The 27930-nt window shown below is 37.5% G+C and overlaps 1 protein-coding gene across 16 annotated transcripts in view; it reads right to left on the bottom strand.

Moving 5' to 3' along the window:
- Positions 1-27930, bottom strand: part of TNRC6B (trinucleotide repeat containing adaptor 6B) — a 261176-nt gene that overhangs the window by 211728 nt on the left and 21518 nt on the right. For 11 of the 16 annotated variants that reach the window (XR_016394820.1, XM_089920033.1, XM_089920028.1 and 8 more), the window contains exon 2: positions 21696-21789. The exons of the other annotated variants lie outside the window; for them this stretch is intronic. The gene's annotated coding sequence lies outside the window, so the exon portion shown is untranslated. The remainder of the gene's footprint in view (positions 1-21695; positions 21790-27930) is intronic. 16 annotated transcript variants of the gene reach the window in all.

The raw sequence follows: 27930 nt of genomic DNA, 5'->3' as shown, positions 1-27930 counted from the left end.
ATAAAATAAAATCTCACCCACACATGGGACCAAATAACATAAAATTAACAAGAGAAATCAGCTTTTAAAAATTAAAAAATAAAAATATGTCACATACTAAATATCTTAAAAACCCAAAGCGCCATCTCTATACTTATTTTCCAATCCAGGAGCAACAAATAATGATCTTGATAAACAGGCTTTCACTGTCATTTGTTCATTTCATCCCACCTGTACAAACATGCACTCTTGCCTCATTTGCATTTATAATTGCAAATATAAATATATGGCACAATGCCTCCCCCTTTTTTATGGCCAAACAGCAAGCATAAGAAAAAGGTAAATACAAGAAAGCATAGTGTATAATGAGATAAAAAATAATGATATACATACAATAAACAGGATTTCTAAATAGGGTATAAACTAACCCTTAGAAATCAACAGTCTTTATACAAATGTATTTCAGATTGAATTCTACAAGTCCTAAAATGCTATCCAAATTAGTTTGCCGAACTGGAATTGTTAAATTGGGTATTGCTTAAAGTAGGTCACTGGCACGGGCCTGAAAGTATTTGGTAATGCAGAGTTCTACTTGCAAAATCATTTGTCATAATGAGATCTGACTTAGACACAGGAAGAGAAACCACACTGGTTGGGTGTCAACTGTCAGTTGTATTTTATTCAAATAAATCTCATTTTAGATGTATCACACTGCAGATTCTTGAACAGGGAAATAACAAGATGAAAGAAGTGTTTTCGAAAAAAGTAAATCTGGTGGCAATGTTCAGAAAATGCCTCTTTTGCTTCCTGCTCCTTTCTCTCTCACATCGATGCAGTCTCCAAAGGCCATTAATCTTTCTTCTGAAATGTCATTCAGGTTTATTCCTTTCTTTCTACTTCTGCTCTCACTACAATAATCCTAAGTTGTGTCAGGAGTCGTTCAAGGACAGGAAAACTGGGGAAAGAAGCCCAAACTAGAGGCCGTTAGAATAATCTAGATGGAAAAGAAGAGGACTTGGTCTCGAGCAGTGGTTCTCAAAGTGTGGTCCCCAGACCAGAAGCATCAGCATCACCTGGGAACTGGATAGAAATGTAAATTCTCAGGCTTCACTACGACCTACTGAATCAGAAACTCTGGGGGCAGGGCCGGCAGTCGGTTAAGGAGCCCTGCAGATGATTCTGATGTAGGCGTAAGTTTGAGAATTAGTGGTTTGGAAAGAAGCAGAGAAGAAGGAATTGGCCAAGATGAGGAGAGAATCTGGGAACCTGATAAGAATTTCTATCACAATGTCCCTCCAATCTCCAACCCAACTTATCCAAAAAGAACTCTTCTCCAAACCTCTCTCCCAAGAATTATTCATTCCTGATATCACAACCCTCTATGTTGCTTACATTCAATCTCCCTTCCCACTAGCCCTCATCCAACATACGAATCTTGTTGATTCCATAGCTGAAGCTCTAGTCAATCAAGGAGAAAAGAAACGCACCATATAAGGGAAATTATGATAAAAAGGACCCTTTAAATCAGTGAAGAAAAGATGAATTATTCAATAAATGATTTTGGAATAACCAGCTAGTTATTGTGGGAGTGGAAAGTGGAAAGCTATATTCCTTCCATCAGTTCTGAGATGGGTATTTTTTTCTTTATATGTTAACATCTCTGAAATCCAGACAGGTTTTACAATTAATTCCGTCTTATATCTTACAGTTAATTGACAGCATTCTTTTTTCTTAGTGGAGCATAAAATAATGGCATGTCTTATAATTGATGGCATCTTAAATTCAATAAAATATGGTAATATAACCCCTAACATTTATTGAATGCATACTATGGGCCAGTCACAACGCTTTAGATTTAATAACTCATTTGCTTATTTAAAACACCCCACAAAGTGTATTACTGTCATCCCATTTCATAGAGAAGGAAACTGAAGCAGAGAGCTTAAACAACATAGTCAAGGGCAGTAGAACTCAAGCTGACTCCAGAGCTTAAGCTCTTAACTACTGTTTTATAACTGAAAGCTCAAAAACACTCTTCTATTTCCTCCATTCATCATAAAATGGTCTTTATTTCAAAATAAAGATTTTGTCATCATTTTTGAAAGATAATTATTTTTCTCTCAGCACTTCGACAGCAGCATTCTGTCTCGTGGCTTCCACTCCAGCTAAGGAGAAGTCAGCTATCAATCTGTAGTCTGAGAACAGTCTGCTTTCTCTCTCTGGCCACTATTACGATCTTATATTTGCCAATGTATTTAGGGGATATTTCTCTTTCTTTATCCTGCTTGAACTTCCTAATTCAGAGGATTCAAGTCTTTCATCAATTTTGGAAAATCTCAGTCATTATCTCCTCAAATACTCCCTCTCTCCCAATTTTTCTATTATCTCCTTCCAGAATTCTGATTAGATGTTATGTTAGACCTCATTCTATCTTTCACATGCCTTAATCTTTCTTTTATATTTTCTCTTTGTCTCTCTGGGTTTTCTGTGGGCAATTTCTTTAGCTCTATCTTCTAGTTCATTAGTTCTCTCTTCATGTGTCTAATCTGCTATTTAACTTGTCGATTAACTACTAAATTCAATAATCGTGTTCTTCAGTTCTGAAATGGTTCTTTTTAAAACATATCTGGTTATTAATATCTTTTAAAACAGCTAGTCAGATAGCTCTACAACAACACACAGCAACTGAAAAACCCGGCCACAACATATGGGACTTTTCAACCTAGTTATTTCGGATGGTCTCAGTTACCTAGTTATGCTTTTAATCTCTGTTTTTATTGCTTTAAAGATATCAAATATTTTTACTTTATGTTCAGTTTCCAATCATGACAATATATAGTCTTTTCAAATCAGGTGATTTTATTTCTGCTGACTCACTCATCGCGGCTTGTTTCCTAAGTGCTTTGTGATTTTTCATCGTGGGCTTCTATTCTGTGGAATTTTATTTGTGGGACTTGTTTGAGTCCTAAGTAGGGTATTTTTTCTCCTGAGAATACTTGTGTTGCTCTGTCAGGTTCCTGGAGGAACTATTAACCCAAGAACAATTTAAAGTAAATTAGCCTGAGTTTCTCATGCTACACAGACAGTATGAATTCAAATCCCACATCCACACATGGGCCAGTTCATGGTTATGAATCCTTAGGGGAGATTTCCAAAAAATTTATTATGGAAAAATTTAAGCACAAAAGTAGGCAGAATAATATAATGAACCTTCATGTGCTCATCACCAGCCTAAATAATTGTTAACTCCTGGCCAACACTGTTTCATCTGTATCCAACCCACATCTGTCTCCCTGCCTCTGCATTAGTTTCAAACCAAACCTATTTCATGGATAAACACATCAGTATTCATCCCTAATACATAAAAAAAAAAAACCTCTTTAAAAATTCACACTGCCACTATTACACTTAAAAATATTAATAATTCCAATACCAGCAAGTAACCAGTGGCTATTCAAATTTCCAGTTGTCTCATAAATATACAAGGTTTTGTTAGTTTGTTTGCTTTGATGTGTTTTTCCTTTGCAACTTATTTGTGGAAGAAACCAGGCTATTTGTCCTGTAGGGTTTCCTATAGTCTGGATTTTTCTTATTAGACCCCCATGTTGGTATTTAACATGTTGCTCTGTCCTCTGTAATTCTTATAAACTGGTACTCAGATCCAGAAGCCAGATCAATTTGTATAGGAAAAGAAAAATATATGCTTAATGCAGCATTAACAAATGGTAACCAATAAGCTTTTATAAAGTATCATCATGAACTCATAAATGTATCAGTTAATGTTTTTATTGGTATTCAAATTGTCTCATCACTGGCCAAAGGGAGTCTCTTCATGTATGTTCTTGGGCCCTTTTGATATGACCTTATAGTCTTTGATGACCTCCTTGTAATATGGTGTAACAAGAAATTCTAGGTTTAGCTTTATCTTGTATAATTCCTACTGCAGAACTAGATAAGCTATCCAAGGAATCCTGCTTCCTTTTGTGAGAATTGGTATTTTGAGACTGTAATTTGGGCACTAGGGTTACATACGGCTACTGGGTTGATCATTGCTTCCAGGGCTTTTCAGTGGAATAAGGTCGCAGGTAGTTTTTTAGTTTTGTTTTTTTTTAAGATAAAATATATCAAGAGTTCTTCCAAAAACTTCCAATTCAAAATCAAGTTAATCAAGAGAATGAGAAGACAAGCCACTGAATGTGAAAGACGTATTTGCAAAAGACATATCTGATAAAGGACTGTCACCTACAATATACAAAGAATGCTTAAAACAATAAGAAAATGAACAACCCAATTAAAAGATGGTCAAAAGACCTGAACAAGACACATCACCAAAGAAGACCCACAGATGGCAAATAAGCAAATGAAAAGACGCTCAACATTATATGTCATTAGGGAATCATGAATTAAACAACGAGATACCACTGCACATTGATTAGAATGGCCAAAAATTAAAACAGTGACAACACCAAATGCTGACAAGGATATGGAGCAACAGGAATGCTCACCATGGCTGGTGGGAATGCAGTACATAGTACAGCCACTCTGGAAGATGGCTTGGCGGTTTCTTACAAAACTACAGTTTTATGATCCAGCAATCACACTCCTTGATATTTACCCAAAGGAACTGAAAACTTATTTCCACACAAACACCTGCACACTGACGTTTACAGCAGCTTTATTCATAATTGCCAACACTTGGAAGCAAGCAAGATGTGCCTCAGTAAGTGAATTGATAAATAAACTGAAAATGGATTATTCAGCACTAAAAAGAGATGAGCTATCAAGCCATGAAAAGACACGGAGGAAACTTAAATACATATTACTAAGTGAAAGAAGCCAATCTGAACAGGCTACATACCGTATGATTCCAACTACACGACATTCTGGAAAAGGAAAACTATGGAGGTAGAAATAAGATCAGAGGTTGCCAGGGGTTCTTCGTTGGAGGGAGGGATGAATAGGGGGAGCACAGAGGATTTTTAGAGCAGTGATAACTACTCTGTATGATACTGTAATAGTGGACACATGTCATTAAGCATTTGTTAAAACCCAAAGAATATACAGCACCAAGAATGAACCCTAATGTAAACTGTAGATTTTGGGTGACAATGATGTGTCATTGCAGGTTCTTCAATGGTAACAAGTGTACCACTCTGGTGCAGGATGTTGATAGCAGGGGAAACTAGGGGTTGGGTGTGGGGAAGGAGGTATATGGAAACTCTGTACTTTGTGCTCAATTTTACTGTGAACCTAAAACTGCTCTAGAAAAATAAGCCTATTTTTTAAAAAACCAAGTTAACATGGTTTTTTGTTTGTTTTTGTTTTTGCGGTACGCGGGCCTCTCATTGTTGTGGCCTCTCCCGTTGCGGAGCAACAGGCTCCGGACGCGCAGGCTCAGCGGCCATGGCTCACGGGCCCAGCCGCTCCGCGGCATGTGGGATCTTCCCGGACCGGGGCACGAACCCGTGTCCCCTGCATCAGCAGGCGGACTCTCAACCACTGCGCCACCAGGGAAGCCCTAACATGGCTTTAATTAACTTCTTTTATTTTATATCTGCATCTCCTTTCACCTATGTTGAGAATCGGAGTCGCAACAATACTGGAAATGATAAAATATCACATAAGTACTCATTTACTTTATCTGACAATACACACACAACAATCTCTGAATGACAATACTGATACCATCGCCAATTATATATGGGTACACTTGAAGGGTTTTGTTGTTTTGCTGTTGTTTTTTGCAGTTCTTTTTTTGTCCTTAGGGTATATACCATTAAGGATATAACGTTCAAATTACTGAGTTTTAAATTTTAGGTCCTTTGTTTCTTGTTATTTTCAATTTTCAAGGATTGCTTTTTTAAAGAAAATTAACTTTGCCTTATAATATTTAAGTAATTGCACGGAGTCAAATCTACAAATACACTATACTCAAAGCAGTCTTGCTCCTATCCCCGTCCCCTCTACCTTATTTCCCTTCCTTCCTAAGGTTTTATGATTTATTCTTCAATTTAAAAAAACATAAAATGCAAATATTAACATCAAAATATGCTAGAAGCCCTCACATTCAAAGCGAATGGAGGAACAGAGCACAAAGACCACTGGTTTTGTAGTTAGAAGACATAGTATCCAGTTACTGTTTGTTATACTACTACTTGTTTTTTTAAAAAATATTTATTTATTTATTTGACTGCCCCGGGTCTTAGTTGCGGCACACGGGATCTTCGTTGCCACATGCGGGATCTTCATTGTGGCATGTGGGATCTTTAGCTGCGGCATGTGAGATCTTTTAGTTGCAGCTTGTGAACTCTTAGTTACAACATGTGGGATCTAGTTCCCTGACCAGGGATTGAACCCAGGCCCCCTGCACTGGAAGTGCAGAGTCTTAGCCACTGGACCACCAGGGAAGTCCTTTTACTACTTGTTAAGTTGACCTTGGGCACTGTCTAATTTTTCAGAGCTTCAGTACCTTTTATATATTATGAGGAAAATAATAAATATCTACCTTATACACTTGCTGTGAGGATCAGATGAGACATGAAAAAATTTTAAACGTACAATTGTTGGAGGAAAGGTTTCTGAAGATCAGTCCAAAATAATTCTGTTTATAATAAAATCTCTTTCACTCTTAGGTACAAAGTAGGCAGGAATAATTTTTAAACTATTCCCTTATTAAGAAAGGACCCTCGAAAAGATACATGCATTCCAATGTCCACAGCAGCGTTATTTACAAAAGCCAAGACATGGAAGCAACCTAAGTGTCCACCAACAGATGAATGGATAAAGAAGATGTGGTACGTATATACACTGGAATATTACTCAGCCATAAGAAAGAATGAAATAATGTCATTTGCAGCAGCATGGATGGACCTAGAGATTGTCATACGTCGTGAAGTAAGTCAGACAGAGAAAGACAAATATCATATATCACATGTGGAATCTAAAAAATTATACAAATAAACTTATTTACAAAACAGAAATAGACTCACAGACATAGAAAACAAACTTGTGGTTATTAAAGGGGAAACGGAGGAGGGAGGGATAAATGAGGAGTTTGGGATTAGCAGATACAAACTACTATATATAAAATAAACAATGAGGTCCTACTGTATTGCACAGGGACTATATTCAATATCTTAGTCTCTTGTAATAAACCATAATGGAAAAGAATCTGAAAGACAATATATATAGATAGATATTATATATATATATATATATATATAAAACTGAATCACTTTGCTGTACACCAGAAACTAGCACACATTGTAAATCAACTATACTTCAATTAAAATAAAAGAAAGAAAAAAGAAAGGACCCTCAAGAAGTAGGGGGAGAGAAGCTGAACTCAGAGGTTCCCCATACTCTCCCAGGAGAAGGACCAATGGGTCCCGGGAAGTGTTATGTGGAGGCCTGCCTGGGCCTTAGAGTCTGGGTCACCGATGGTTAAGTGGCTGGACTTCTGGATCTCTAGGGGAGAATGAGGCCGACAATACCCTGCAAGACCCAGGCCTGCCTACATCTCCAGCTTCTTTCCTACCACCCTGCCTTCCTCTCTGTCTCCAGCAAACAAGCCTTCCTCAGTTCCTCCAAGGGTTCAAGCTCCTTCTTCCCTTAGTACCTCCACATGTGAGTCCCTTTACATGAAGGCTCTTGCTCCAAATGACCATCTGGCCAACTCCTACTTTTCCATCCAGTCTTTGCTTAAATGTTACTTTCTCAGAGAGGCCTTCCCTAACCTCCCAGACCGAGACAGATCCCCCTGTGTATCACTCTTACAGCTCCCTATATTTTCCTAAAAGGCAATTATCAGGGTTTGGTATTACTACATACTACTACATATGTAGTAATGTGACTGCTTGACCGTCTTTCTCCCACAAGATAAAAAGTTCTGTGATGGTCAGCAAAGGCTTTGCTTATTTCTTTCTTCTTTATTTTTGGCTGTGCCACGGAGCTTGTGGGATCTTAGTTCCCCAACCAGGGACTAAACTCAGGCCACCGCAGTGAAAGCACCAAGTCCTAACCACTGGACTGCCAGGGAATTCCCTGCTTTGCTTATTTCTTCATTCCCAGTTCCTAGCACCATGTCTGGTGTAGAGTAGGTGCTCAATGAGTATTTGTTGAATGAATGAATGAATGAATGAATGAGTGAATGAAAAGTTTAATGCATCATATATAAAACTGATGAACTAGATCCTGAATACTGGGGAAAAGGGAAGGATCAAATTGTTAAATATGGGGAAAAAATCTGTATTCCAGAGTCTTCTCATAAGGCGGGCAGTATTTCATTCTCCTCTAACTTGATTTATAATTTAAATATATAATCATTCAAATTGTAGAATTCATTTCCCTCTCTATATATAATGAGTTTTAATGATCAAAATATCCAGAAACAAGGCTTCCTTATGCCTGTCACAAAAACTGCTTTTTTCACTAGTGATGTAGCATAAGCCAAGAGTATTATGATAAAGCAAAAAATTTCAAAATAAAATACTATACCCTCCTAAAAATGCCAAGAAGACATGTGTCTGTGGGAGAAATGTGTCTGTGGAAGGGGGAATCTAGAGATAAAAAGAGACTTAAGAAATACATAAACCAAAAGCTATAATGATAATCTTTAAACACTACCTCATTTTATGTAGCCAGAAATATGAAAAGCTTGTTAGCATTTCTCTTCACTGGACATAATGAATAAAGTATGGCAGAAGAAGGACACACAATTTAAAAGAGAAGTTAAAACTTTATTTTTTTCTATCTAAAGCCTTCATTTTCCTATTTTCCTGCAAACAAACAAAAACATTCCATATTTCTTAGATTAAGAAAAATAGCATTTCTATCCATTTGAACTCAAAGTGAAAGAAGACCTTTTTTGAACTCTTTATACATTCTGATTAGCATCTATTAAAAAGTGTGATATACATGATCAAGCATCCAAAATTCACATACAGCCTTTACCACTGAAAGGAACCAGAGCTCCTCAAAGAAACATCTGATTCAGAACTGGGACAGAAAACGTACAAGATAAGCCCCAGACATCTTACATATCAAAAAGCAAGGATGTTATCTATAAAAAGCCTCCAGAAGTCAACTTGAAGAGCCTCCTCCCACCAGTTAAAAATGGGACAATCTGAAGCATCAATAAAAATAATCACTGCAATGGTTTCACATATATCAAATATGTTAAAAATCCATGAGTTCATGATACTATTTTTAAACAAACTCATTGGTCTCCTTTGGATGATGCTAGGGAACCAACTTATTATTCTGAAAACTGGTAAGTAAAGGGAAAGAAATCAAGCATTTTTCCTGCCTTTCCTGAATGAAGTGTACCTCAGATTAACCACAGAGGTGATATGGGAAAGTTTCTCCAGCTAATTAATGAAGACAAATGACAGAGTTAGAATATCACCATTTTGCAACATAGAATAACACAGCAAGGCACGGATCTTTAATACCTGTTAACATCACAGTAAGATGAGACAACAACTGCTTATTATGCCTCCTAATGGAAGTAAACACCACCTCCTATAAAGTATTCTTGCCAAACAGAAAGAACCTGAACTAGAACAAGCCTCTAGATATAACTACCAGTTTACATGAAATACTAGAGGAACACGTTAAACACACCATGGGGATGCAATTAGCAAAATCCAGAAGGTGAGAAACTACTGGACACATGATCGAGTTAATTTTTAGAAAAATTGTGGGGAAGAAGAGAGGGAACCCTACAGATAAAAAAAGACTTAGGAAACATTAACCAAATGGTACTTTGGTCCTTGTTTGGATCCTGATGCAAACAAATCAAATTTACAAAATCAGGGGAAAACTGAATACTGATTTTTTGATGTGATATTAAGGAATTATTAATTTTTTAGATGTGATAACTGCATTATGCTTATGCTTGGTTTTTTTTTTTAATGAGTCCTTAGCTTTCAGACATATACACCAGAATATTCACGAATGAAATACACATGAGAGGCTGCAGTCACCTGAAGGTCTATCTGGGGCTGGAGGAGCCCCTTACACAATGGCTCCCTCACATGGTGTCTGTTAGCTTGAGGCCTCAGTTCCTCTCCATGTGAACCTTCCCACAGGCTATTTACATGTCCTTCCAATGTGGCAGGCTGCCTTCCCTCAGATGAGTGGTCTAAGAGAGCAAAGCAGAAACTGCAATGTCTCTTACAACCTAGCACTGGAAATCACATACCATCACTGCTTCAATATCTCATTGGTTACACAGGCTAGCCCTATTCAATGTGAGAGAGGGTTACACAAAAGCATGAACTCAAGAGGATCCTCAGGGCCATCTTGGAGGCTGGCTACCACATTACCGCACATAAGCTCCAGGCTGTGAGTTTCAAAACCCTTCACCCTCCTACCGCACTCCAACCTCATTTCATTTCATTTCACCCTTTTTTGGTGGAATAAGCTCCAGCTTTACTGGCTTCCCTTCTGTTCCTCAGAAGTGAGGGGTTTGTATCCAGTTTAGAGAGCCTTTGTACTAGTTGTTCCCTCTGCCAGAAGTATTCTCTCCACTCATCAGCTCATCAGTCAGATTTGACCATAGATGTCACCTGCTCAGAGAGGCCTTCCCTGGCCACCCAGTCTGAAGAAGCTGTCTATCCCAGAGTCCAATTTTAATTATTTGCAGAACACTTATCACTCTCTGATATTTTAGCACATCTGTCTCAGTGTTAAACTCTCCAGCACACTTAGTCATCACATTCAACATAACCTCAGCATCCAAATGGGTAACCCAGGCAAACACCTTGCCTCCCAGTTCTGTAAACTGCTCAGCTCCAAGGACCTTCTCCCTCCCTCTGCCTCAGCCACATCCTCCCACTGTCACACCAAACTCAATCCACTATTTGATCCTTCTAGTTCACTTGCTCAAGTGCCCCATGAAACTGACTCTTCAATTGCCATAAGACCTTCAATTCCTTTGACCCCATCTTCCCTCTCCCAATTTTTTCTCTTTATCTAGCTTAGATTTCATAGTTAAAAATTATGATCACTCCCTTGCAAGAACCCTCAATCCTCTTCCAAGGTCTCTTTTTTTCAAACTCCATAATTCCAGAACTCAAGAAACTGCCTTCTCCATACCAAGAATATTGATGAAAAAACATTCAACTAGGAAGACTACTTTCACCATAAATTCAAAGTCACTAAATGGGCACTCAATCTTAGCTGGCAATCCTACTAGATTTCACTAGTAAACTCGATTTCTAATTCCTCCCCTCTCCAACAAAGCTCTTTCTTACCCATTTTTCCCTCCTTTACAGCCTTCCCATCTCTTTCAGCTAATGTCCTTGATTCTCCATTGAGAACCTAAACAAGCCTAAAACTAGAAATTTGTCATCTTCTCATGACCACTTGTATAAACCTATGTGAATCTGTGCGCGTTTTCCCTTCTTTCCTCCGTTTCAACAGACGTGACCCTCCTCCTCCTACTGAAGAACAATCCCTCTGCTTACACTCTTGATCACCTCCCTTCTTCCCTACTCATAAACTCCAATCTCATAATTATCTCCTCTTTTCCTTCCAACTGTCACTCACTCTTTCCTGGATCATTCCCATCTATATAATAGATTTAAGCTCTAGTATGTCCCCTCTTAAGAAACAAACAAAAATTCTTCTTTGATCCCATACTCCCCTTCAGGTACAACTCCATTTCTCTACTCTTTTCACAGCCAAATTTTGTTAAAGTGGTTAAGTAAATAAATACTATCTGCACTTTCTCACCTCCAATTCATGTTCTGTTCAATCCATTCCAATATGACTTCTGCCTCCATCACAAGCAATATCTATCCCACCAATCCAACGAATAGTTTATGCCCTCATCCTACTAGGTCTCTCAGCAGCACTAAATTCTGTTAATCTTTCCCTCCTTCTCGAAATAATCTCTTGATTTCATTCAACCAATGATTACTGAACACTAGCCCTGGTCAGGCACTGTTCTAGGCATTGGCTAGGGATACAGGGCTTCTGTGGCATCTCACGTCCCTGGTTTTCCTTCTTTGTATTTTACGACTCTTACTTCTCATCTTCATCCTTCTCTGACCTATTCTCTAAATGTTAAGTAATTCAGAATTTAATACCAAGCCCCCTTTCCTTTATTCTCTCCTTAAATGGTAGCATCCATTCCCACGGCTTTAATTATTATCCTTACAGTAAAACCTTTCAAATTTATATCTGCAGCATGGAACTTCCTTTGGAACTTTAGTTCTCCCATATTCAATTACTTACTTGACACTTCCACTTCGACTCCTTAAAGCATCTCAAACTTAATATAATCAATTTTGACTGTTTACTTTCCTCCCAAAACATTTGTTTTAGTAAATTTCAATAAATAACACAATATACAGCTCTCAAGCCATAAATCTTTATTCCTATCTCTCCCTCCTCTCCCACTTCTAATCCACCAACAAGTCCCACTGAGTCTATTTCCAAAATATTTCTCAAATGTGTTCCTTTTTCTCCTTCTCTCTTGCTATTATCATCTCTTGCCTACTGCAATAGCTTCAACTGGCATCTCTGCTCCCATCCTTGTCTCCTTCCAATCTTTTTGTTTTTCTTTTTCCAGTTCTTTTAGGTGGTAGGTTAGGTTGTTTATTTGAGATTTTTCTTGTTTTTGAAAAAGGCCTGTATCGCTATGAACTTCCCTCTAAGAACTGCTTTTGCTGCATCCCATAGATTTTGTATGGTTATGTTTTCCTCCAATCTTTTTGACAGACACATTTAAAAAAACAATAAATTAGGTCAGCTTATTCCATACTTACAAGTCTTCAACAGCATCACACTGTAACAGGAATAAAATCTGAACTCCTCCTCTTGGTCTTCAAAATCCCAAGTGATATGGACTCTGCTTATTTGCTCACTATCATCAGCTCTCTCCATTCGTCCCTGCTCTAATACGCACTGACCTTTCAATTTCTTGACTATGCTAAGACTTGCTCTCCTATAACACGGTACATGCTACTCCCTGGTCAAACACCCTCTCCTCTAGCTGGCTCCTTCTCAATCTCCAGTCTCAGCTTAAATATAAACTCCCCAGACCACTTTATTCTTTGTAGCACATAACATTTAATAATTACACATATTCATGTATTTACTTTAAAATTTATTTTGAAAATTTACAACCATAAACAAAGGTAGAGCAAATGGTAAAATGAGCCTACAGACTCTAGTATTTTTGTTTTACTTTTAAACTACTTCCCCTATTATACTGTAAGCTCCGATGGATAGAGACAGTATCTTTTTCTCTTTTTCACCCAGGGCCTTACACAGTGCCTGGATCATGATAAAATACACAACAAATTTCTTGTTTTAAATGAGAACGAAAGTTAAAGATGACTCTAAAGGCAACGACAGTGCCACTGAGAAGAGTGAAACAGGAGGGGAGAGTTTTGAGCTGGTAATTTATTCATCAGTCTACTCCCTGCCAGGTTCTGGGCTAAATATTGGGTTTCAGAGGTAAATAAGAGACAGTCTTAAACAAAGTGTAGTGGAGACAGATATAATAATAAGTAGTATTTATTCAGGGCCACCTATGTTCTGAATACTGGGTAAGCATTTCAGAAGTATTCTCTCATCTAGTCCTAAAACAACCCTATAAGGAAGGGACTATTATTATCCCCAAATTACACCTAAGGAAACCGAGGCTTACGAAGGTTAAATAACTGATAGCAGGTTTCAAAACTGGAAAGTGGTAAAGTCAGGTTTAGAACTTAGGCTATTTAATTCTAAAACCAAGCTACCGGGACTTCCCTGGTGGCACAGTGGTTAAGAATCCGCCTGCCAATGCTGGGGACACGGGTTTGAGCCCTGGTCCGGGAAGATCTCACATGCCGCGGAGCAACTAAGCCCATGCACCGCAACTACTGAGCCTGCGTTCTAGAGCCTGTGAACCACAACTACTGATCCCGCATGCCACAACTACAGATGCCCGCGTGCCTAGAGCCTGTGCTCCGCGAGAAGCCACTGCAAAGAGAAGCCCCGGCACCGCAACCAAGAGTAGCCCCTGCTTGCCACAACTAGAGAAAGCCCGCGTGCAGCAATGAAGACCCAATGTAGCCAATAAATGAACAAATAAATTTTAAAAATAAATAAAAAAATAAAACCAAGCTACTAAACAGCACTACTTCCAGATATATACTATCGTATAGAGCACTATGAAAAATCTTACAATAGAGGCATGCACAAGGCAAGATGGAAGAAAGCAGGGAACTCTGATGATAGAGCAAAAAGGCTCCTCCAGAGGTGACCCCTGAGCAGAGCCTGAAAGTTTAAGCAGGAAATTGCCAGGTAATGCAGTGTGAGGAAGCAGTATGTAAGAAAAAGCATGCAGGCACTTAAAGGAGCACTGAATACCCAGGACACTTTGAAGGATTCTTCTGTTTTATTATTTTAAACTGAGTGCAATGAATTACAGGAGATGAACCTACGATGGATCTTGAAGGACAAATTAACCACGTTAGGAGAAGAGGGCAGGCAAAGGGAATGACTTGCACAAAGGCATGGCCATCTGATAAAGTAAGGAACACTTGGGGAAGTATACAGCCAGAGATGGAAGGAGTATATTACAGGTAAGTGGCAAGAGATGAGGCTGGTAGCTGGGGTACAGATGTGATCTTCAATGTCATTGTTTATTATTACAGGATTAAATAACTGGCTAACAAAAATGCTTCAAAGCCATAGTTACTAAAACAGCATGGTCCTCACAGAGGAATATATTCCCAAATAGAACAAAGAAACAGACCTATGTACATGTATATTGGAATGTGGTGTATGATAAACACAGCATTCCAGATCAGTGGAGAAAGGATAAATCATTTAATAAATGCCATGGAGACAACTGGTTATCCATTTGGGAAAAAAAATCACGTAAACCCCTTCCTTCAATATATAAGAAAATAAAATCCATTTAGATTTGGGATTAAATATAAATAATAAAACCATAAAATTCTTTTTAAAACAAAATAATATTTTATGGAATAGAATATAAATTCTATATACATTTCTCAATTAAAACAGGAAACTTCAAAGGAACTTTGTTCTGGTGGCAGACTAATGTGGCTTGCTTACCCCAATGAAGGCTATCAAGTTCACTCTGTTGCAAAAGACCCAAAGCACTGGTCCAAAGCAGTCAGAACCGCATGGGGAGCTTTGCAAAAACTCCCTAGAAACATACCAGAGCTTCTAGGCTGAGGGAGAGGCTTAAAAGAGAGCTCTTCCTTTGATAAAAGTTTTCATTTAAAAGGAACACACTGATTTTCAATAGCAGTTAATCAGTGATTAATCATAAATAACTTCATTAAGAGACTGGAAAAGTCCTTTAATGAAAAGTCTTCAAGTAGTAAAGTAGTATGGACACTTCATGAGAGAAGTTTCCACTTACTACACCTGACCCTTGAACAATGCAGGGGGTTAACCTGCAAATAATTTATAGTGGACCCTCCATGTCCACGGATTCATCCACCTGCAGATCAGGTAGTACTGCAGTATTTACTATTGAAAAATATCCATGTATAAGTGGACCATGCCGTTCAAAGGTCGACTGTATATCTAAACTTTACCTTTAGCATGACAAAGTGTCTTTTTAAAGCATTAAAAAAGCCACATATACCTTGTGACCCAGCAATTCTCCTTACAGAAATTTAGCTAATTAACTATGCAAAGCCAGATGTACAAACACATTACAATGGTGTCGATAATAATTATAAATTGGGAATAAGCTAGAATCAGTATGGGAAATTATTACATATCCATATAATAGAATATAGCCATTAAAAATGAAGTCTATTGGGCTTCCCTGGTGGCGCAGTGGTTGAGAGTCCGCCTGCCGATGCAGGGGACAAGGGTTCGTGCCCCGGTCTGGGAAGATCCCACATGCCGTGGAGCGGCTGGGCCCGTGAGCCATGGTCGCTGAGCCTGCGCGTCCGGAGCCTGTGCACCGCAACGGGAGAGGTCACAGCAGTGAGAGGCCCGCGTACCGCAAAAAAAAAAAAAAGAAAAAAATGAAGTCTATTTATTGACATGGAAAGATGTTCACAATACATATTGAATGGACAGAGCAGATCTCAATGCAACACATATTGTATTACTCACTTTGTGAAAAAAGTATATATGAAACTCATCACCAAAATGTAAACAGTGGTTATCTCAGTGTAGTGGGATTACAGTGATAACAGGCAATGTGTATTTTCTGAATTTGTCTACAATAAATATTTATTATTTGTGTAATAAAAATATTCCTTTTTTTTAGCTATTTATGTTCAATTCCCATCATACAAAGTAAAAGCAATGAAGACCTCTTGCAGCCTGGCAAATGCCAGATACTGAATCACAGTATTTTCAAAACTGAAAATATCTAATGGTTATTCTAAAAAAAGGTATGCAGGGTAAAGGTTAGCAGACTTACTTTCTTAACAGACTGGAATAGAAAGTCTCTAGCATATAAGTGGTATAAAAGGAGTGGCTTAGCCTCCTGTTGGAAAGGAATTTATTTCCTTCACCTAACCTCTTGACTGGGTTCAATAAGGTCAGCAACTGAAACTGTTTAGTATTTCACTTAACTCTCAAAAACTATGTATGTTCAGCAAAATGTCTGAGTAACTAGTAGGCAGACTGGGAAGAGCATTTAATTTGGAGGAGGAAGACATGGGTTCTAGAAATTGCCACACAGTAGCTGTGTGGTACCAAACTATTCACTTAAGTTATTTAACTTCTCTGAAATGCAATCCAATCACCTGGAGACTGACAATGATGATAATCCTAGACTCCTCTCCCACAGGGAGCCTGCGGTGGGAACTGAATGGGATCACCTTCCTGTGTAAACCACCCAGGGAATACTTGGGGAATGGTGAATGAGTACACCATATATGGTGTTTCACACATATAAATCTATAGGAATGCTACAAAATATCCCACCAATCTTTGTTATAATAACCACTAGAACCACACAATATAGATTCATATATAAAAACCAGGAGTCCACAACTCTTCATGCTTCTAAATACACATCAAGGATGTAATGGAGTCCTGGGGAGAAGGCTACTCCACTCCTCTTGGTTTCTTCCACCTCTCCTTTCCACTCCTTTCCTCTCCTGACCCTTGGCCGTCAGGAACAAGTAGAAAGGGAAGGGCTGGTTCTCCCAGTATGACTGAAGTCAAGGAAAGGGCTTCCTCTTCCCAAATATCTCAATCAAAGACCACATTCTGAAGATAAAGGTATTCACCTCTCTTTTTTTTTTTTTTAACATCTTTATTGGGGTATAATTGCTTTACAATGGTGTGTTAGTTTCTGCTTTATAACAAAGTGAATCAGTTATACATATACATATGTTCCCATATCTCTTCCCTCTTGCGTCCCTCCCACCCTCCCTATCCCACCCCTCCAGGCGGTCACAAAGCACCCAGCCGATATCCCTGTGCCATGCGGCTGCTTCCCACTAGCTATCTACCTTACGTTTGTTAGTGTATATATGTCCATGCCTCTCTCTCGCCCTGTCACAGCTCACCCTTCCCCCTCCCCATATCCTCAAGTCCGTTCTCCAGTAGGTCTGTGTCTTTATTCCTGTCTTACCCCTAGGTTCTTCATGACATTTTTTTTTCTTAAATTCCATATATATGTGTTAGCATACGGTATTTGTCTTTCTCTTTCTGACTTACTTCACTCTGTATGACAGACTCTAGGTCTATCCACCTCATTACAAATAGCTCAATTTCCTTTCTTTTTATGGCTGAGTAATATTCCATTGTATATATCACCTCTCTTCTTGATATGTGGTGGTAGAATGTCACCACCGCAAATTCAAAATTTCATTTCCTCGAATACGCATTTCTTCAGTAAGTAATCTCCCAAATGGATAGGCTCCCTAGGCTCTCTCCACCTTCGTGATATTTTGTTTGGCACTCCTCACATAGTGCTTATCACAGCCCCCCTTTGTTATAAATATCTGTATAGATCTGACCTCCTCATTACCTCACAAGTGCCAGGGGACTATCTTGGAGTGCTTGTGCGGCTTAGTATATTATATATAATACTATACGTCATAAATACTCAAGAAAAATTTATTGCATGAATGGGTGATGACAACTTAGAAATGCAATGTCACCGTAAGAGGTTGAAACTTGAGTCAAAATAATTGGAATAGCAGAAACTGATAAAATATACAATTTCACCTCAATCCGTTCATTTAGTAAATAGTGGGTTGGCCAAAAAGTTCCTTCGGTTTTTAAGTAAAAATAAAAGACACATTTTTCATTTTCCCAAGAACTTTACTGAACAACATACTCACCGTTTTGTTCCACTACCTTCTGCCATTTTTCAAGAAACTACATAATTCCATCTTCCCAAAACTTTTTATCTTTTTGAGCAAAGAACTGTTCCAGGTGCCTTTTACAGTCTTCCAGGGAATTGAAATTTTTTCCATTAAGAGAATTTTGTAAAGACTGAAATAAATGGAAATCTGAAGGCACAAAGTCTGGTGAATACAGTGAATGAATCAGAACTTCCCAGCCAAGCTGTAACAGTTTTTGCCTGGTCATCAAAGAAATATGAGATTTGTGTTATCCTGATGGAAGATTACGCGTTTTCTGTTGACTAATTCCGGACGCTTTTCATCGAGTGCTGCTTTCAGTTGGTCTAACTGGGAGCAATACTTGTTGGAATTAATCGTTTAGTTTTCCAGAAGGAGCTCATTATAGAGGACTTCCTTCCAGTCCCACCACATACACATCATCACCTTCTTTGGATGAAGACCGGCCTTTGGTGTGCTTGTTGGTGGTTCATTTTGCTTGCCCCGCGATCTCTTCCCTTCCACATTATTGTACAGTATCCACTTTTCATCGCCCATCACAGTTTGCTTCAAAAACAGAACGTTTCTGTTACGTTTAAGTAGAGAATCGCATGTGGAAATACGGTCAAGGTTTTTTTCGCTCAACTTATGTGGAACCCAAACATCCAAGCGATTAACATAACCAAGCTGGTGCAAATGATTTTTAACGCTTGATTTGGATATTTTGAGTATGTCAGCTATCTCCCCCATGGTATAATGTTGACTATCCTCAATTAATGTCTCAATCTGATTGCTATCAACTTCAACTGGTCTACCCGACCGTGGAGCATCGTCCAGTGAGAAACCTCCAGCACGAAACTTCGCAAACCACGTTTGACACATTCGATCAGTCACAGCACCTTCTCCATACACTGCACAAATCCTTTTTTTGTGTTTCAGTCACATTTTTACCTTTCTTGAAATAATAAAACATAATATGCCGAAAATGTTGCTTTTTTCTTCCATCGTCAATATTAAAATGGCTACACAAAAATTCACCAATTTTGATTTTTTTTAATGTACCCTGATATGACAGCTGTCACAATACAATCTAACAAAATTGTTTCGAATGAAGTTAAAAGACAACTAAGCACTACTAGAGCCATCTTATGGAAAAAACTGAACAAACTTCTTGGCCAACCCAATATTTAATAAGCTTCTACTTATGCCTGATACAGCCCAAGGTATGCCATGGTGCAGAAGACCCATTCTCTGTCCTCAAGGAGTTTATAATCCTATTAACACTCGATTGTATTTTTTTACTTTTTGATATAATTTTAGACTTGCAGAAGAGTTGCAAAGATAGTGTAGAGTTCTCATATCACTTTCACACAGATTTCCCTAATGTTAACACTTTATATAACCATGATACACAACTAGGAAATTCACACTGCTACAATACATTAACTACAGACTTTAATCTGATTTCCCCAGTTTCTGCACTAATGTCCTTTTTCTGTCCCTCATTACACTTAGCTGTCATGTCTCCCTCTCCTCTAAATTATATTCTTAATAGCTTTTTATCGTGGTTATAGTAACATATTTTCTGAAAAGTTAAAAAAAAAAGATGAAGAAAAAGAATAAAATATCTGATAATTCCCTTATGAAATGATAAACACTCCTACCATCTATAACCTACTAGTCTTTTTTTCCATGTGTGTACACACATAATTTTACATTTCTTAAACCTAAGAATCTATATAGCCTTTTGCATCTTCTCTTCTCTTACCATTTTATCAGAAACATTTTCCCTTGTTTTTAAGAAGTCTTTAAAAATATTATTTTAATGACAGTATAGATTCCACTGATAATGAATCATAATTAACCATTTCCCTGTTGTTGGACAGGTAAGTTATTTCCCATTTTCTACTACTATAAATAATAGTACAGCAAATATCCTTGAAATATGAAAAACACAATAATATATATTGTGATGGATAAGCACAGGGTTAGTGATGCAGCCAGGAGAAACATCTAACCTAGCTTTGAGGAGTAGAAAATCAGAAAATACTTGTTGGAGGAGATATATCTGAGAGATGGGTTCTGAAGAGTGAGTGTTTTCCTTCATTCATTAGTATTCAAACAAACAACATTTACTGAGTGCCTGTTACACCCAGTTATTATACTAGGATCCAGAGATACAAAAGGGACTATGGCTCTGCAGGGGGAGCTCACTGTCTAGTCAGAGAGGCAGACACTGAAATAGAAAAAGCACAACAGAATGAGGTAAATGCTATGATCACAGTGCTGTTTATGAACAGAGTGCTCTGAGAGTACAGAGAATGCATTTTAAGAATCAATTATAAAAGTAGGCACGAAGAGTTATATCTGAGTTGATAATAACACATATGAAAGGTTTTAGTGAAGTATGATCTTAATGTACGCCAACAATATGAAGGAGTTCCTTAGAACGGGTAAATTATTAATAGGATGCAAAGTATCCAGATGGAGAGAAGTAATAGTTCTATCACATTCGGTACTGGTGAAACAACAGCTAGAGCACCATGCTCATTTCTGAGAACTCTGTTTTTTTTAATCAACTTTATTGAGATATGTCCACACTGAAATGTACCCTCTTAAGTATACATTTTGATGAAATCTGACAAGTTTATATACCCATGTGCCACCACCACCATCAAGATATAGATACAGAACTCTTCCATCATCCCCCAAATTTCCTTGTGCTTCATCCCAGTCAATCCCCCTCACCCCACACTAGCCCAAAGGAGCCAATGATTTCCCTTCTGTCACTAAAGATTTGTCTTTTTTAGAGTTTCATATAAATGGAATCATATTGCATGGACCTTATTTGCTTCTTTCATCTCTGCATGTTTTTGAGATTCTGCCATGTTGCTGTGCATATCAGTAGCCCATTCCTTTCTATTGTGTGAACATCATATTTGTAAGACCATGGATAGACTGAAAAAAATCTGGTTAATACTGAAAGGAAGGGCATATGAAGAAACTTTCATGTGGAGAACAGGCTTGTTCTGGGTTATTCCAGACGGCAAGACAAAAACTCATGGCTGCTCACAGAGGCAATAAGGCATTTAAATGAAAGTAGCATGACTGACAAGGATGCTGTTGAAGGGATTCTAAGTTCGGCAAGAGTCTGGTCTTGATATCGTTAATGTTTCTTCCAACCATGAAGGGCCATGATTCTGTAATTCTCATAAATGAGAAAAACCTTATGCCATTATTAACGACTAATAGCATACATTTTTTCAAATCTAAATTAGCTATTCTGTCAGTCCTAGAGGCAGTACAGCACATAGCTTCAAATGTTATAGATGGGAGTTGGGAGGGGAGTGTTTAAAATCAGACAGATTTAAGTCTAAGTAAGTCTCTATTCTGCTACTTACCTGTGTGCCCAGAACTTACCCTCTCTATGCCATAGTTTCTTCATTTGAAAATTGAAATAATGATGAATATGCTTGCCCCAAACCAAAAGCTGAATAAATCTTGTTGTTATTCCCTAGGGAATGGGATAGAGAATATATGAGATTTCATAGGTAAGGGGAACTAGGAAAGTCCAAGGTATTAAGGGACTGTCTAGAGTGGGGACAGTAAACTGAACCACGGGTCAAGTCCTGTCATGGCCTGGTTTTGCATGACCCATTAGCTCTTTTTTTAACCTTTTACATTTTTAAAAGGTTGTAAAAGAAAACAAAGGAGAATATGTGGCATAGATCTTATGTGACCCAGAAAGCCTAAAATATTGACTATTTGACCTTTACAGAAAAAGTTGGCCAAACCCCAGGTCTAGAGCAGACAGGGCTCAACGTGGCTGCTGGTGAGTTATATGGCTTTAGAGAGGCAAACATAAAGACTGTCCATCTGGTTAAAGGAGCGCAGCAGGAAGAATTCCTTAAATATGTCTGGGCCCTGAGTTCCTTATCTATAAATTGAAGATAAAAAACGGTATCTCTCAACTTCTGCTTCAGGCCATAATTAAGCAATTAGTACCATACCTGCCCTCCTATTAAAAACAACTAGAAAATTGGGCAAAATATACGAAACAATTGTTTCTGTCATTGAACAACAGTTAGCACTGTGATATCTGATGGAAGGGAACCAAAGAAGTGAGTCCTATGAAGGCTCTAGCTTTCTGCTTGGAGGCACTTTCCAGACTGTGGCAATGGGAGAAAGAATGCAAGCAGAGCACAGTGGGCTAAATGACTGGGTCTCCTTGAGTCTTCCGCTGAATGTGAAATTCTATAAGGCCAGGCAAAGACAAACTATTAGAGAAAACCCAACAATTAGGGAGCTTAAAACTGAACAATACCCGGAATTGATACCCAGATGGGAGACATATGGGTTTCAATCAGCCAGAGTGGAGAAACTTCAATGAATACTCCAAGCATGCAGCAGAGACCCTTAGTAGAGGGCTAAACTCGGAAGCCTAGAATAAAGGCAACTCTAGATCAGGGGTCCCCAACCCCCAGGCCACAGACCGGTACAGGTCCATGGCATGTTAGTAAACAGGCCACACAGCAGGAGGTGAGCGGCGGGTGAGAGAGCGAGGGTAGCTTCATCTGCCGCTCCCCATTGCTCCCCATCACTTGCATCACTGCCTGAACCATCCCTCCTCCCCACCCCCATCCCTGGAAAAATCGTCTTCCACGAAACCAGTCCCCGGTGCCGAAAAAGGCTGGGGACCGCTGTGCTAGATCCACCCTAAGAGATTAAAAACTAACCCAGAAAGAATCATCTGACCCACAAGTGATTTAACTGCTTGCCAAAATAAAACTTAACCCTCTTTTAAGAAAGACAACAAAATCAAGATACCAAGTGATGTAACATTCACAACATACAGCATCCAAAAAAAAAAAAAATTACTATACATGCAAAGAGGCAGGAAAATGTGACCCATAACTAGGAGAAAAAATATCAGTTAACAGAAACAGACTCAGAAATGACCAAAATGATAGAACTAGCAGGTAAGGATTTTAAAACAGTTACTATAAATGTGTTCAAGAACTTAAAGAAAAGCATCAACAAAATAAGAAATAAAAGATGAAAAAAATCAAACATAACTTCTAGAGACGAAAAGAAAAACTCATTGGCTAAGCTGAAGAGCACAACAGACACAACAGAAAAGAAGATTTATTAACTAAAAAAAAATGAGCAAAGCCCCAGTGACCTGTAGGACAATATGTAGTCTAACTTATGTGCAATTTCAGACCGAAAAAGTATGTGGGGCGAGGAAGAAAAAATAAGAAATAATGGCTAAAACTTTCCCTAATTTGTTGAAATTTCTAAGCCCAGAGATCTAAGAATCCCAAGAAAAGCATCCCAGGACACAGTGTCATAATCAAATTGCTGAAAACCAGTGAGAGAAAATCTTATAAAGCAGTCAGAGAAAAAAGGCAAATTACACACAGGTGAACAAAGCTAAGAATGACACCTGACTTCCTATTAGAAATAATACAAGATGACAACAGAACAGCATCTTCAAGTACAGAAAGATAGAAACTGGCCATCTAAAATTAGACAGTCAGCAAAAATAGCCTTCAAAAATGAAGGAGAAATAGAGATTTTTTCAACAAACAAAAAAGGACAGAATTCATTGTCATCAGATCTTTTCTACAAGAAACGCTGAAGCCTTTCAGGCTAAAGAAAATTAATACAAATGAGACCTCAGATTTAAACAAAAGAATGAAGGGCAATGGAATTGGCAAATATAAATATAAATGTAAATGTAAAAGACTTTTCTTTTTTCAGATTTTTAAAATGTCACTAAAAGCAAAAATGGTAACAATGAATTGTGGGGTTAATAACATATGGAGGAGTAAAAGGTATGATAACAATAGCCTAAAGATATAAGAGGAAAATAAAAGTGTACTTTATAAAGTTTTTACACAATCAATGAAGTGCCATGTTATTTTAAGGCAGACAGTATTAGTTAACGATACATATTTTAAACTCTAGAGCAACAATAAAAATAAAGATTTAAAGCTAATAATCCAACAGAAGAAATAAAATAGTAAAAAAGTAATAACCAGGAAAAGAGGCAAATGACAGACTTAATCCAACCATTTTGAAAATGACATAAGTGTAAACGAGCTAAACACTTCAATTAAAAAGCAAAGATGGTAAGATTGGATTTGAAAACAAAACAAAACAAAACACAAGACCTATCTGCTGTCTAAAAGAAACTCATTTTTAAAAAAGGACAAAGATAGGTTAAAAATTAAAAGATGGAAAAAGATATACCATGCAAACACTAGTCATAAGAAAGCTGGAGTGAAGATATTAATATTACACAATGTAGACTTCAAGACAAGAAATATTACCAGAGATAAAAGAGACATTTTAAATTATAAAGGGCCCAGTTCACCAAGAAGACATAACAATCCTAAACGTGTATATACCTAATTACAGAGGTTCAAAATACATGAAGTAAAAATGAACAGAACTGAAAGGGGAAATAGACAAATCCATACTTACAGGTGAATATTTCAACACTCCTCTCAGAAATCAATATAATAAGTAGAAAGAAAATCAGTAAGGATATTTAAGATTGAACAACACTATCAACCAACTTGACTTAACTGACATTAATAGCATACTACACCCAAGGACAGTAGAACATGTATTTTTTTCAGATACACATAGAACATTCACTAAAGAAGACTATCACAAGTCTCAACAAATCTCAAAGGACTGAAATCATATAATATGTGCTCTGTGACCACGATATAATTTTTAATCAGAAAAATCCAGAAATATGTTGAAAGTAAGAAACAAATTTATATGTAACACATGGGTCAAATAAGTATCACAAAGCAAATTACAAAATATTTTGAAAATGATATATAAAAATGTGTGAGATATAGTTATGGGATATAGCTAAGTAGTGCTAGGAGGGAAATTTATAGTGTTAAATGCTTCTACTAGAAAACAAGAAAGGTTTGAAATCAATGACCGGTTTCCATCCCTAAGAAGCTAGAAGAAGAGCAAATTAAATCTAAAGCAGGTAATATGAAATAATAAAGACTTGAAATCAACCACCACAACAGTAATAACAACAAAAACCCCAGGAAAACAACAGAGAAAATCTATGATATTCAAAGCTACTTCTTTGGAAAGATCAATAAAATTGTTAAACTTGTAGCTAAAGAATAAAAGAAAGAAAACACAAATTACTAATATCAGAAAGAAAGGAAGGGACATTACTACAAATCCTACAGGCATTAAAATAATAATAAAAGAATGTTATGAACAGCTTTATGGCAATACCTAAACAATTCTGATGAAACAGGCAATTCCTTGAAATACATAAATTACCAAAACAAGACAAAAATAGAAAATCCAAATAGCTTAATTATGCACATAAAATTTAGAATCTGCATTAGCTACAAAGCATACTCCTAATATATCTTTATACCTTTTTTGAAATTCATAATAACAAATACGTTACCATGTTTAAATGTACTGGTTTCATATACTCTAAAGTTTCGCCATATTTATATCCTTTATTTACTCTTAAATTATTAGCTTGACTTATTTCCTATCAGAGAGGGCAATTCTATTACTCTTCTAAGCTCTACTTAACTGCTTAAAATAATCAGTTCTATTTTTAAATTCGACTTTTTAAATTCTTTAATCTGCTAATTGGCTTTTTACAACTTGAGACTATTTTCTTTGCCTGACTTTATAGCAAACTTTTGCTTATTATTTTATGTTAGTCCTACTTAATAGTTTTATTTCTGCTACATTTTATAGTCATTTCCTTTCACCAACCAGCATTTTTTCCTTCAATTAACGACTAGAGGCTCTTGTAAATGTCACAGACCCCAGTTCCCATTCCCTCCAAAATCACACTAAAAGGAAAGAGGCAACTTACACTCCATGAGCCAAAGCTTTGCCAAAAAGTACTTAGAAATCTCTAGTCTGGCTCCCACAATTCACAGTCACATCACAGTAGCTCCTGTTCAATGCAGAGTGTTGAATCCTAGCAAAGCTCCACCAAAAGAGGACAAAAACTAAGAGAGTCCTTGACCTTAACAAAAAAAGCAGTCTATATGTACTTGGCAAAAACAAGGAGTCTGAGGCTCTAAACTGGCAAACAAGCAACCTAGAACACCAATGACTATTTTTTTTTCTCCTGTCCCATATATATGGTGCCATGCACAAAAACTGGAAAAAACCCAGACTCTGTGTGTATGTGAATGTGAGGCGGCAGGGGTGGGATGGGTAGGATGAGGGAAGTACCACTTAGGGATCTGCACCAAGCAACTTCAAACTGAATGACTTTAAGTTGAATTTCAGCCAGTACTTATTAGGTACGTCCTCATTTACAAGGGTATACATCTAACAGCCTCATCATGACTTGGGAAAAGTAGTTCTCAATTTTTTTTTCTAACAATCTCTGGACAGTCCCCTGGAATGTCCCAGCAATTTTTATCTCGTTACTATAAGGCCAATTTTTGACATGGTTAGTACTCAATAAATGTTTGTTGAACTAAACAGTAAAACAATCTGGATTCCATACAAAACAAAAATTGACACTTTCCCCAGAAGGACATTCATGTTTAGATGTATTGTGCTCTTACATTTATCATGGATTTAAGAACATAAACAATTTCAGTAATGTTCTTGGTAATAACTGCTAGGACCGTCTGCATCTCACTGCCCATATGCTTACCTTGAGAACTACTGACTTGGCCAATGAGCCAACACCCTACTTCTTAAACGTAAGTGTTCCTTGAAAGTGCACACTGTCAAATATATGCATGCTTTTTGACTTTAAAAAAAAATTATATTTTGCTAAGCAAATCAATAAGTCATTGAATTTTTACTCCTATGTGTGGATAATACTCAGACATTTGCAATTTGGAACAATTAATATTTAAAACATGTCTAACATTTCAAAACTATGCAGTTTGAACAAATAGCTCTAGAAATAAAATTTACACAGGCCAACTAGAACCGAAAAGGTCACTCCACAGTTTAGCATACAATGAACACAAAATCAGTCCAAGTTGGGTTATAATACCTAATCAGAATTTCCCAAACCGTCCCCTGGAAAGTTTGAACTAAAAAAAAAAAAAAAAAAAAAAAAATTTAAAAAGGATCCAAACCCCTAGAAGAGGTACAAAACAAATGGTTAAAAGCTGATTGGGTGAAGGGTGCTGTAGGGCAGGGGAAAGCGTCTACTTTTAATTTATCCTTCTGTACCATTTGGATTTTTGTTTTACTATAAGCATGTATTCCTTTCAGAAAGATTTATTTTTTAAGCTACCACATTAGCTGATAGTAGGAAAGGTTGGTCCTCAGAGAACATGCTGTTCCTTCTGAAACCTTACTGTGCGTTAGACAGGATATGTATTACGTGAAGTACTGCACATTTTAAATCTCTTTTCCTTACTATTTATTACCACAAAGCACTCCGAAAGGAGAATGGAGATGAGAACGATGAGATTCTCAACATAAAGCCAGTGAAGTGGAGGAAGTGTCATGTGACAGTGACAGCTGCCTAAGGTATCAAGCTTTGTGAAGAGGTGTCCTAATTTCTATTAACTGGCCTGGAGAGAACAGATTTAATCTCATATCCTGTAGAAGAAAAAAAGGAAAGCAGGTTTCATTTTCTGAAGGTAACAAAAGTAACCAA

Source organism: Delphinapterus leucas, chromosome 11 (assembly GCF_059928025.1).
Source record: "Delphinapterus leucas isolate spDelLeu-1000000601 "Yukka" chromosome 11, BTC_Dleu_Yukka2, whole genome shotgun sequence".
Classification (NCBI taxonomy): Eukaryota; Metazoa; Chordata; class Mammalia; order Artiodactyla; family Monodontidae; genus Delphinapterus; species Delphinapterus leucas.
Note: the sequence above shows the minus strand (reverse complement) of the source record. Positions and strands in the feature narration are given on the sequence as shown.